Source organism: Rhinoraja longicauda, chromosome 4, assembly GCF_053455715.1.
Source record: "Rhinoraja longicauda isolate Sanriku21f chromosome 4, sRhiLon1.1, whole genome shotgun sequence".
Taxonomy (NCBI): domain Eukaryota; kingdom Metazoa; phylum Chordata; class Chondrichthyes; order Rajiformes; family Arhynchobatidae; genus Rhinoraja; species Rhinoraja longicauda.
Genome location: NC_135956.1, coordinates 86,558,682 through 86,572,349, shown reverse-complemented (window position 1 = coordinate 86,572,349; position 13,668 = coordinate 86,558,682). Strand labels below are relative to the sequence as shown.

At 44.4% G+C, this 13,668-nt stretch overlaps 1 protein-coding gene across 2 annotated transcripts in view; it reads right to left on the bottom strand.

Annotated features, from left to right (window-relative positions):
* Window positions 1–10,657, bottom strand: part of LOC144592950 (transcriptional activator GLI3-like) — a 341,472-nt gene extending 330,815 nt beyond the window's left edge. For both annotated transcript variants that reach the window (XM_078398314.1, XM_078398315.1), the window contains exon 1: window positions 10,543–10,657. The gene's annotated coding sequence lies outside the window, so the exon portion shown is untranslated. The remainder of the gene's footprint in view (window positions 1–10,542) is intronic.
* Between the last annotated feature and the right edge of the window lie 3,011 nt (window positions 10,658–13,668).

Genomic DNA, 13,668 nt, shown 5'->3' with positions numbered 1-13,668 from the left:
AGAGAGGATATCTACCACAACATCAAAGACCCCCCCCCCCCCCCCCCTTCAAACTGGCCTTGTTCTAATTTAACTGTAATTAAACAGCACCTTGAGTGAATCGGCATTTTTATAGCAAATAGATGAATTGGGAAAGGTTACACCTTAACCAGCAATCTATTCCCAGCAATCTTTTGATTGCTTTGTGTTTCTAAAGAGAGGGTCTCCATCACCATGACAAAGAGCAGAGGTGAAGTCACAAATCAAGTATCCAGTCTCTCAAGCAGGAATACTACGTTCTCACAACGTCCTTTGAATGCTACTCAATCTCAGCATGCAGATGAATATGCCATTACCCAAACAAGAGAAATCACAGAGCACTCCACCTTTTGATTTTGCACAGCTGCCTTCAAATTACATGACTGCCACCCTCTAACATTTCACTTGAGATCTCATTCTGAATTTGCATCCTTCTTTTCCAAAAAAGGAAGGAATCAAGTCCATTCGTTGGCTAATAAGGTGCAAGTGCTCCAGGTTTGTGCAAAGGAACAAAAAAAAGGGGTCCGTGTGAAGGTGCCTTCAATGGAGACACTGAAGCATATTCAGAGACCGAACAGAAAGGCAAAATCAACCATTCTAACTCGCTTGTCTTCAAACAGATTTGTAGTTTTATCAAATAACAAAGAAAGGCATAACCTTTAAGGGCACTTGGTTGATCATGCCCTGAATTATTTGTGAGGCATGAATACTTTAATGTATGTTCATAACTGATACAACCTTTGCCATTTGAGACTAAATACTAACCAAATAAATCGGCTATTTAACTTCTGTTCGAAAAAGCTCCAAATATGAAGAAGGGTCTCGACCCGAAACGTCACCCATTCCTTCTCTCCTGAGATGCTGCCTGACCTGCTGAGTTACTCCAACATTTTGTGAATAAATACCTTCAATTTGTACCAGTATCTGCAATTATTGTCTTATACTAAATATAGAATGGGATCTTAAGTGAAACTCTGGAGAGCAACAATCTTGTGATTTTAAAGGATGATGTGTGGAATTTTTCTAAATGCAATACCTGTGAATTCATAATGATGCATGTATAATTAGACCGTGAAACATCTATATACTGAAACTCTTGTTTGTTTGTTCCTGAACTACAACCAAAATAGTACACGACAGCGCGACAATTTTAGGCCCACCTTACTCACCGTCATCCCTTTAGTGCTAATGGAAGAAGTTTCATTGAAGTCGGTGTTATATTTTTAAAGTTATTCACATTTTAAATGTGAGGGGAGGGGGAGAGGGGAGGGGGAGAGGGGAAGGGGAGAGGGGAAGGGGAGAGGGGAAGGGGAGAGGGGAAGGGGAGAGGGGAAGGGGAGAGGTTTGGGCCCAATGGGTCCACTTGGTCTAGTAACCCCTAAAATTTACCCCATTTCCCCCTGTCCAATTTATCTCAGATAAATGAGCAAAATTTATCTGAGATAAATTATCCTCCTCGAAGCTGGCTAGTTCATCTATCTGGCCTTTCTGATCTCATTTGCCCATTAATCCCTTTCTCTGATATATTCTTTTACTTTAGCTTCTAATTTCCCGTGTGTGCTATTTATTAACAAATTTGAGAGAAATGGATAAACACCAATTCTCAATATAAAAGAAAATTAAAATGCATCCCTTCTATGTGTTTACATTAAAGTGGATGGGGACATATCTACAATGTCAACTCTCAAGGTCTTGGCATTCTCAATTCCAGAGGCACTTTGGGAGTTAGTTCAAAAGCTGTCAAATTCTTTTCTGCATTCAAGATCTTGGAAATGCCGCAAATTGAACAAAACTCTGAGATATTCCTTGCTAAAGTCTACTAATAACTATTTGGCTTTATTGCTTCTTTCGCCAAAACTTGGCTGTTAAATGTCCTGCATCATTTCTACGCAACCATGAGTGAATAGTACTTAACCACATTAACTGTAATGAGTTGTGAAGGAAGGTCTTTTCATGAGCTTACCTCGATGGATATTGTGTAAAATCTGTATTATTGTCAAGACCTGAGCAATACAAATTGAGAGGTAAAGACACATAAAAAATGCTGGAGTAACTCAGCGGGACAGGCAGCATCTCTGGAGAGAAGGAATGGGTGACGTTTTGGGTCGAGACCCTTCATCAGACTAATGTCAGGGGAGGGGGCAGGACAAAGATAGAATGTAGTCGGAGACAGTAAGACTGGTGGGAGAACTGGGAAGGAGGAGGGGGATGGAGAGAGGGAAAGGGGCCATAAAGTGGGATGGGAGAGGGGCTCGGGAGGGAAAGCAAGAGCTATTTGAAGTTAGAGAAGTCAATGTTCATACCGCTGGGGTGTAAGCTACCCAAGCGAAATATGAAATGCTGTTCCTCCAATTTGCACTGGGCCTCACTCTGACAATGGAGGAGGCCCAGGACAGAAAGGTAAAGACACATGTTGAGTTCTTACACATTCAACAGCTGTAAGTTTCATCTTGTTCACGGTACGATCAAAATCACTTCATAATGTCACAGAGATTCTCTGACAATAGACAATAGACAATAGGTGCAGGAGTAGGCCATTCGGCCCTTCGAGCCAGCACCGCCATTCAATGTGATCATGGCTGATCATTCTCAATCAGTACCCCGTTCCTGCTTTCTCCCCATACCCCCTGACTCCGCTATCCTTAAAAGCTCTATCTAGCTCTCTCTTGAATGTATTCAGAGAATTGGCCTCCACTGCCCTCTGAGGCAGAGAATTCCACAGATTCACAACTCTCTGACTAAAAAAGTTTTTCCTCATCTCTGTTCTAAATGGCCTACCCCTTATTCTTAAACTGTGGCCCCTGGTTCTGGACTCCCCCAACATTGGGAACATGTTTCCTGCCTCTAACATGTCCAACCCCTTAATAATCTTATACGTTTCGATAAGATCCCCTCTCATCCTTCTAAATTCCAGTGTATACAAGCCTAGTCGCTCAAGTTTTTCAACATATGACAGTCCCACAATTGCAGCAACCAAGCACAACACCCATTTTTGTTCTAAACAGCGAACGATACAACTTCCCTGTGAAAACAATGCATTGTTTGTACGTGCATTAATTAACTTGGTCTTCTGCTGCCTCTAGACATCTGGTTGCAATTTATCATTCAAATAAGGAGCAAATCACTCTGCACAGTACAACAACATCAAAGAGAGAATCATGTTGCTGATATTCACACGACAACCTACAAGAATAAGAAACAGAGTGGAGCTGGTAATACTTTCCGAGAAACTGATTTGCAAAAGTCATTGATTAGTTGTGATGAAATGGTAATGAGCTTCCACACAGAGAGTGGTGAATCTGTGGAATTCTCTGCCACAGGATGTAGTTGAGGCCAGTTCATTGGCTATATTTAAGAGGGAGTTAGATGTGGCCCTTGTGGCTAAAGGGATCAGGGGTATGGAGAGAAGGCAGGTACGGGATACCGAGTTGGATGATCAGCCATGATCATATTGAATGGCGGTGCAGGCTCGAAGGGCCGAATGGCCTACTCCTGCACCTATTTTATATGTTTCTATGTTTCTATGTTTTCACACCATGCACTTTTACTGAAGGACTAACCCTGTATCAATATAATTAGTCCAAAAGGAAAGCGACACTTTGCTCTGCTTCATCTCTTATTGTAGAGTCAGCACACTGGACAGCTTGGGAACAGGTCCTTCAACACAACTTTTCCATGCTGACCAAGTTGGCATCTGGGCTCGTCTCATTTGCCCTTTTGGCCCATAGCCTTCTAAACCCTTCTTCCAAAACGAGAGGATTTGAGTATAGGAGCAAGGAGGTCCTACTGCAGTTGTACAGGGCCCTGGTGAGACCACACCTGGAGTATTGTGTGCAGTTTTGGTCTCCTAATCTGAGGAAGGACATTCGTGCTATTGAGGGAGTGCAGTGTAGGTTCACAAGGTTAATTCCCAGGATGGCGGGACTGACATATGATGAAAGAATAGATCGACTGGGCTTAGATTCACTGGAATTTAGAAGGATGAGAGGGAATCTTGTAGAAACATAAAATTCTTAAGGGATTGAACAGGCTAGATGCAGGAAAAAGTGTTCCCGATGTTGTGGGGGGGGAGTCTAGAATCAAGGGTCACAGATTAAGAATAAGGGGTAGGCTATTTAGGACTGAGATGAGGAAAAACCTTTTCATCCAGAGAGTTGTGAATCTGTGGAATTCTCTGCCACAGAAGGCAGTGGAGGCCAATTCACTGGATGTATTCCAGAGAGAGTCAGATACAACTCTTAGGGCTAACGGAATCAAGGGATATGGGGAGAAAGCAGAAACGTGGTACTGATTTTAGATGATCAGCCATGATCATATTGAATGGCAGTGCTGGCCGAATGCCCTACTCCTGCATTTATTTTTCTATGTTTCCATGTTTCTAAACCCTTCCTATTTACCATTTCCTTGCCCACCTTCCCAGCTGATCTAGATCCTGTTGTAAACTTTGATTTTTTTTTTAAACTGTCCATTAAACCACTAATTCTGGGGTCATCTGCAAACATACTTTGTTTACTAATTAACTGCAATTTTCTCTGAGTTCTTCAGTGACGTTGTAAGCGTTTGCACCAGTTTCACCTTCTTGTTGTGGTAACATCTGTGTGCAGTTTTGGTCTCCAAATTTGAGGAAGGATATTCTTGCTATTGAGGGAGTGCAGTGTAGGTTTACTAGGTTAATTCCCGGAATGGCGGGACTGTCATATATTGATAGACTGGAGCGACTAGGCTTGTATACACTGGAATTTAGAAGGATGAGAGGAGATCTTATCGAAACGTATAAGATTATTAAGGGGTTAGACACGTTAGAGGCAGGAAACATGTTCCCAATGTTGGGGGAGTCCAGAACCAGGGGACACAGTTTAAGAATAAGGGGTAGGCCATTTAGAACTGAGATGAGGAAAACCTTTTTCAGTCAGAGAGTTGTGAATCTGTGGAATTCTCTGCCTCAGAAGGCAGTGGAGGCCAATTCTCTGAATGCATTCAAGAGAGAGCTAGATAGAGCTCTTAAGGATAGCGGAGTCAGGGGTTATGGGGAGAAGGCAGGAACGGGGTACTGATTGAGAATGATCAGCCATGATCACATTGAATGGCGGTGCTGGCTCGAAGGGCCGAATGGCCTCCTCCTGCATCTATTGTCTATCTACTTAGCTCAGTTGAAAAACATACTGGTCTCCTTCAGGGACTGATCTTTCTTTGGTACTAAAATATAATTACAAAGTCGCACAGATAGTTCTGCTATTACGCTAGAGTTGCATTCCAAAGATACCTGATGTTTTGGAAAATAGTGTTATAAAAACAACTGGGACAATGGGGAAAGGGGGGGGGCTAGGGGCCATAAGGCCCAATACAGTTTCAGACACAGTTATTTTTTTCCTGCAGGATTTTCAAAATAAGGGTCTTTTTAATATCTATAAATCATTTTTTGTTACTGCTAACTAAAGTACTAAAAGGCTTTATGTTGAATTGTTTAATGGAGTAATATTACCCAAGTGTCGATAGAAGCAATCGCTTAACAATTACATTGACCTCCTACACTGACAGAAGTAGCTGAGTTGTAAAGAGACAATGCTATCCATTTACTGCATTGGTGCAGCACCCTCTCCTCCCCTCTCCCCTCTCCCCCACTCCCTCCCTCCTTCCCCCTCCCCTCCCCCTCCCCTCTCCCTCCCCTCCCCCTCCCCCCCCATCCCCCTCAACCCCCCTTATCATCTCTCCTGCCCTCTCCCTCCCTCCCCCCCTCCCTCCCTCCCTGCCCCCTCTCGCCCTGGGAGATAGATTTAAACTTTAGAATGTGAATAACTTTAAATATATAACACTGATTTCAATGAAACTTCTTCCATTAGACAGTGAGTAAGGTGGGCCTAAAATTGTCGCGCTATCGTGTGCCGTTTTGGCTGTAGTTCAGGAACAAACAAACAAACAAACAAACGAGAGTTTTAGTATATAGATCAGGCTTGCGTAATACAAATAAAGTTCCCTAATTCATCGATCATGTTGGATCCAATTTGTTCTATAGCAGAACTACGTGTACCATCACACACAAAACTAAAAACACTTAGGGGACAGCAGGCAGCAAAAGATTTAGTTTTCCATCTCATCAATTCTGGGTAATAATGAGTCAGAATATACGAGAGAGTTCAGAGTAAAGGAGGAATGTTGATCATCTGAATGAATGGAGCCAGAAAAACAACCTTGCTCTCACCGTCAGTGAAACCAAGGAACTGGTTTTTCTGTTTTTGAAGAGGAAGGACCTATCTTGTGCAAAATAAATCCACAAACCTATCTTCATCAACAGGTTGGCGATCAAGAGAGTCAACAACTTGAAGTCCCTGCGCATGCATATCTCTGAAGATTTGTCCTTTGCCCAGTACATTGATGGCTTTCTTTATGATTGCTTCAATGCCTGTACTTCCTTAGAGGATTGAGGAGATTCAATATGTCGACGGATAGACAATAGACAATAGGTGCAGGAGGAGGCCATTCGGCCCTTCGAGCCAGCACCGCCATTCAATGTGATCATGGCTGATCATTCTCAATCAGTACCCCGTTCCTGCCTTCTCCCCATACCCCCTGACTCCACTATCCTTAAGAGCTCTATCTTGCTCTCTCTTGAATGCATTAAGAGAATTGGCCTCCACTGCCTTCTGAGGCAGAGAATTCCACAGATTCACAACTCTCTGACTGAAAAGGTCAGTTCTAAATCGCCTACCTCTTATTCTTAAACTGTGGCCCCTTGTTCTGGACTCCCCCAACATTGGGAACATGTTTCCTGCCTCTAACGTGTCCAACCCCTTAATAATCTTATACGTTTCGATAAGATCTCCTCTCATCCTTCTAAATTCCAGTGTATACAAGCCCAGTCGCTCCAGTCTTTCAACATATGACAGTCCCGCCATTCCTGGAATTAACCTAGTAAACCTACGCTGCACGCCCTCAATAACTCTCTTGAATTTCTATAGGTGTACGGTAGAAAGTGCATTGACTGGTTGCATCACAGTCTGGTTGGCAACTCGAATGTCCAGCAACAAAGGAGATTACAAAAAGCGGTGGATACCATCCAGTTACGTCACAGGTACTATCATATCATATCATATATATACAGCCGGAAACAGGCCTTTTCGGCCCTCCAAGTCCGTGCCGCCCAGTGATCCCCGTACATTAACACTATCCTACACCCACTAGGGACAATTTTTTTAACATTTACCCAGCCAATTAACCTACATACCTGTACGTCTTTGGAGTGTGGGAGGAAACCGAAGATCTCGGAGAAAACCCACGCAGGTCACGGGGAGAACGTACAAACTCCTTACAGTGCAGCACCCGTAGTCAGGATCGAACCTGAGTCTCCGGCGCTGCATTCGCTGTAAAGCAGCAACTCTACCGCTGCGCTACCGTGCCGCCCTGTCGAAGAGATCGAGAGGAGGCACTGCCTCAAAGAGGTAGCCAGCCACACCACCCTGGTCAGACACTAATTTCACACCTGCTATCAGGAAGAACGTATCAGAGTCTGAAAAATGTGACCCATGGATTGAAGAACAGCATCTTCCCAACCAAAATTCTGTAGCCTCCTTTTGCTCTGTTATTTTATTTCATTCTTCACATGCTTAAGTTATAATGTTTTGCTCTCAATTGTTTACTGTATGTCGTGTTGTTACTTGCAAGCAAAGCACCAAGGCAAATTCCTGGTATGTATACATAATTGGCTAATAAAATGTATTCAATTCAATTCAACCAACAGATTCTTGAATACTACAAACACTAGCTATGAACTACAAACCGTCTTGTTTGCACTGAGGACTTCTGCCTTTTTTTGCACTAATACTAGGGTTTTTAATTTATTATGAACTTTTGTTTATTATGTCATCGATAAGTACCGTGTTTACACACCTGTTGTGTTGTTGCAAGTAAGAATTTCATTGTGCAGTTTTCAGTACATATTTGACCAAGTGGACCAAGGGCATTCAAGAGGGAGCTGGATAGAGCTCTTAAGGATAGCGGAGTCAGGGGGTATGGGAGAAGGCAGGAACGGGGTACTGATTGAGAATGATCAGCCATGATCACATTGAATGGCGGTGCTGGCTCGAAGGGCCGAATGGCCTCCTCCTGCACCTATTGTCTATTGCCTATTGACCCGTTGGGCCCAAACCTCTCCTGCGTTGGTGCAGCACCCTCTCCTCCCACCCTCCCCTCTCCTCCCCCACTCCCCTTCCCCCCTCCCTCCAACCCCCCTCCTCTCCCCTCCCCCCCACTCCATCCCCCTCAACCCCCCTTATCCTCCACCCTCCCTCCCTCCCTCCTCCCTCCCTAGGAGATAGATTTAAACTTTAAAATGTGAATAGCTTTAAAAATATAACACCGATTTCAATGAAACCTCTTCCATTGGCACCAAAGGGACGACGGTGAGTAAGGTGGGCCTAAAATTGTTGCACTATCGTGTACCGTTTTGGCTGTAGTTCAGGAACATAAATGTACCCTTTGGGGCAAGTGGCACAATTTGGCATTGAATTAACAATTATCACATGATTAAAATAGACAATAGACAATAAACAATAGGTGCAGGAGTAGGCCATTCGGCCCTTTGAGCCAGCACAGCCAGTCACCATGATCATAGCTGATCATCCACAATCAGTACCCCATGCCTGCCTTCTCCCCGTACCCCCTGACTCCGCTATCATTAAGAGCTCTAAATAGCTCTCTCTTGAAAGCGATGTGCTTTAAATTATCAGTCCTAATGCTCTATGGTGAATTCAAGCAGTCAATAAGGCATGAATTCTTCACTTTCTTAAAAGTATTGCGGTGACTGAGGGCAAGATGAAATGTACTTAAAAAACGAGTCCTTATTTTACAATTACTATTAAGCCTGGGATTAACGCTGGTTCAATGATGGCAGAGGCTTTGCCAGGATCAACGGCAGGTGTACCAAAAAAATGATCAGATGCCACTCTAATAAAAATGCAACACAGGACCATATGCCACAGGACAGAGTTTAGTGATCTTACACGACGTACATCAATCAGTGTGCAACAGTCCAACCACATAAATAATGGTGAACTCTTAACAGGAATCAACAGCTGAGAATTTTTCCGACCTATAAAATGGAAAGGTGTAGGAACTGCCAATGTTAGTTTAAACTGAAGATAGACACAAAAAGCTGGATCAGCTAAAGTGGCGGGTCAGACAGCATTTCTGGGGAAAAGGAATAGGTGACGTTTCGGGTCGAGACCCTTCTTCAGAAGAAGGGTCTCGACCCGAAACATCACCCATTCCTTCTCTCCTGAGATGCTGCCAGACCTGCTGAATTACTCCAGCATTTTGTGAAATAAATACCCGGACGACATTCAGTGGGTTGACAAATGACAAATACCTTTCATGTCAAAAGTGTCAGGCAAAGGCCATCTCTATAAATAAAAGGAAGAATCTAACTACGTATCTGATATTCATTGCTGCATCCCAATCAATAAAATTAGGTATCTGGTCACCACTGACCAGATACTTAATTCGACCAACCATGTAAATATTGCAACCACATATGCAGATCAGTGGCCAGATATAATGAGGCAAGTGACATATCTCCTAACGTTCACGTTTTTTCACCATCAAGTTGGGATTGCTGTAGATTAACACACCCCCCCCAACCACCCACATTTGCTGAATGATTGAACCTTACTGACATCTCAGCAGCCCACTTAACTGGAGACCCCACCATCCCCCAAAAATTAATTCCCTCGTTGCCAGCAGAAAAGTGGCTGCAATGCGTAGCATCTGCAAAATGAACTGCAGTTACTTGCCGGGGCTTTTCCGACAATACTTTGTGAACTCAAGGACAAGAGCATCAGGCACATAGGGACACCATCACCTGGAGTTTAACAGTCCACCCTGACCATTACCCTGACTAGGAAACATGTCCCTAGTCCTTCATCATCATTCAGACTAAATCCTAGAATCCCTCCCAAATAGCTCGATGGAGTGCTTTCACCAGAAGGACTGCAGTGGCTCAAGGTATCAGATCATCCCCACCTTCTCAAGGACAGTGGGGTTGAACAATAAATGCCCAGATGCTGGAAATTGAAAGAATACAATGGCACTACAATGTAAACTTCAGGCAACTGAATCATCCTACCACAACCAGAGAGCAGTGCTGAACTAGATTTTTTTTGATTTTTTTAGAGATACAGCACAGAAACAGGCCCTTCGGCCCACCGGGTCCGCACCGCCCAGTGATCCCCTAACACTATCCTACACCCACTAGGGACAATTTTTACATTTGCCCAGCCAATTAACCTACATACCTGGACATCTTTGGAGTGTGGGAGGAAACCAAAGATCTTGGGGAAAACCCACGCGGGTCACGGGGAGAACGTACAAACTCCGTACAGACGGCGCCCGTAGTCAGGATCGAACCTGAGTCTCCGGCGCTGCATTCGCTGTAAGGCAGCAACTCTACCACTGCGCCACCGTGCCGCACTACTACTATCTACCTCTTTGGTGACACTCGGACTATCCTTGATCGGACTTTGCTGGCTTTACCTTGCACGAAACGTTAGTCGGGTCTCGACCCGAAACGTCACCCATTCCATTTGTCCAGAGAATGCTGCCTGTCCCACTGAGTTACTCCAGCATTTTGTGTCTATCTTCGGTTTAAACCAGCATCTGCAGTTCCTTCCGACACATTTCCCTTATCACTGTAAATGGCTCGATTGTAATCATGTTTGTCTTTCTGCTGACTGGAAAGCAAGCAACAACAAAAAAAGCTCTTCACTGTATAAATTGTGACAATAAACACATGACAATAAAACAGAACTGAACTGAGCAAGATCTCGTGACTCTCAACTCAGTGTGATTCCCAATGCTACGAATTTGATGGGTGGCGTGAACATTAATTAATCCTTAGTGTAAGAAAATAACTGCAGATGCTGGTACAAATCAAAGGTATTTATTTCACAAAATGCTGGAGTAACTCAACAGGTCAGGCAGCAGCTCGGGAGAGAAGGAAAGGGTGACGTTTCAGGTCGAGACCCTTCTTCGGACTGATGTCAGGGGAGGGGGCAGGACAAAGATAGGATGTAGTCGGAGATAGACAATAGACAATAGGTGCCGGAGTAGGCCATTCGGCCCTTCGAGCCAGCACCGCCATTCAATGTGATCATGGCTGATCATTCTCAATCAGTACCCCATTCCTGCTTTCTCCCCATACCCCCTGACTCCGCTCTATCTAGCTCTGTCTTGAATGTATTCAGAGAATTGGCCTCCACTGCCCTCTGAGGCATAGAATTCCACAGATAGTAAGACTGGTGGGAGAACTGGGAAGGGGGAGGGGACAGAGAGAAAGAGAGAGGGGAAAGCAAGGACTACCTGAAGTTAGAGAAGTCAATGTTCATACCGCTGGGGTGTAAACTACCCAAGCGAAATATGAGGTGCTGTTCCTCCAATTTGCGCTGGGCCTCACTCTGACAGTGGAGGAGGCCCAGGACAGAAAGGGAAATCCTTGCATCGTTACTGAAATAATTGTTTCTGACCATTGCACAATTCTTGAAGCACTTAGGTTGAAACAACCGTGAAGAATCAACACCAAATGGCAGACGACACCGGGGGTAGGGGAGGAGTTCACGGTGGCATGCGAGTGGCCCAAGCTTGTCAGAGGGGTCATGGCAGAGGTCAGGGAGCTCATGGTGGTAAAGTTGAAGATAAGGAATGGGTGCCAGTAACAAGGTTTGGGTCCATCGTGAAAGATATGAAGTACAAGACACTGGAGGAAATTTACCTTTTTTCCCTTCCTATTAAGGAATAGAAACATAGAAACATAGAAAATAGATGCAGGAGGAGGCTACTTGGCCCTTCGAGCTAGCACCGCCATTCATTGTGATCATGGCTGATCATGCACAATCAGTAACCCGTGCCTGCCTTCTCCCCATATCCCTTGATTCCACTAGCCCCGAGAGCTCTATCGAACTCTCTTTTAAATTCTTCCAGTGATTTGGCCTCCACTGCCCTCTGTGGCAGAGAATTCCACAAATTCACAACTCACTGGGTGAAAATGTTTCTTCTCACCTCAGTTTTAAATGGCCTCCCCTTTATTCTAAGACTGTGGCCCTTGGTTCTGGACTCCCCCAACATTGGGAACATTTTTCCTGCATCTACCTTGTCCAGTTCTTTTATAATTTTATACGTCTCTATAAGATCCCCTCTCATCCTTCTAAACTTCAGTGAATACAAGCCCATTCTTTCCAATCTTTCCTCATATTACAGTCCCGCCATCCCATGGATTAACCTTGTGAACCTACGCTTCACTCAATAGCAAGGACGTCCTTCCTCAAATATAAGGAGACTAAAACTGCACATAATACTCCAGATGTGGTCTCACCAGGGCCTTACACAACTGCAGAAGGACCTCTTTGCTCCTATACTCAAATCCTCTCGTTATGAAGGCCAACATGCCATTAGCTTTCTTCACTGCCTGCTGTACCTGCACGCTTACTTTCAGTAACTGGTGTACAAGGACACCAAGGTCTTGTTGCACTTCTCCTTTACTTAATCTGACACCATTGAGATAATATAAGAAAATAACTGCAGATGTTGGTACAAATCGATTTATTCACAAAATGCTGGAGTAACTCAGCAGGTCAGGCAGCATCTCGGGAGAGAAGGAATGGGTGACGTTTCGGTTCGAGACCCTTCTTCAGACTGAGAATTATAACCATTGAGATAATAATCTGCTTCCTTGTTTTTGCCGCCAAATTGGATAAACCACACATATATCTACATTATACTGCATCTGCCACGCATCTGCCCACTCATTCAACCTGTACAAGTCTGAGATCATTGAATTCTTACTGGGATCAACCTTGAAGAACGAAGTTCTCAAGATCATACCTGTGCAGAAACAAAGCTGTGCTGGTCAACGCACAAGATTCACAGCTTTTGTTGCTACCGGAGACTCTAATGGCCACGTTGGGTCGGGTGTTAAAAGCTCAATGCCTTCCGAGGAGCAATAATTCTGGCAAAACTGTCGATCATTCCTGCACTATGTGGTTACTGGCGTAACAAAATCGGCAAACCCCACAGGCCATTTAGAACGGAGATGAGGAAAATCTTTTTCAGTCAGAGAGTTTTGAATCTGTGGAATTCTCTGCCTCAGAAGGCAGTGGAGGCCAATTCTCTGAATGCATTCAAGAGAGAGCTAGATAGAGCTCTTAAGGATAGCGGAGTCAGGGGGTATGGGGAGAAGGCAGGAACGGGGTACTGATTGAGAATGATCAGCCATGATCACATTGAATGGCGGTGCTGGCTCGAAGGGCCGAATGGCCTCCTCCTGCACCTATTGTCTATAGTCATAACCCGGACAGTTCGCGAGTCGGAAGAGAAGCCACAAAATCAAGTTCCCACAGAGCAGATAATAGACAATAGACAATAGGTGCAGGAGTAGGCCATTCGGCCCTTCGAGCCAGCACCGCCATTCAATGCCTGATCATTCTCAATCAGTACCCCGTTCCTGCCTTCTCCCCGTACCCCCTGACTCCGCTATCATTAAGAGCTCTATCTAGCTCTCTCTTGAAAGCATCCAGAAAATTGGCCTCCACTGCCGTCTGAGCAAAGAATGATATCTGCAACTCCATAGCAGCCAGAAAATCCATCCCACTTTCCTCCCAAATGCCC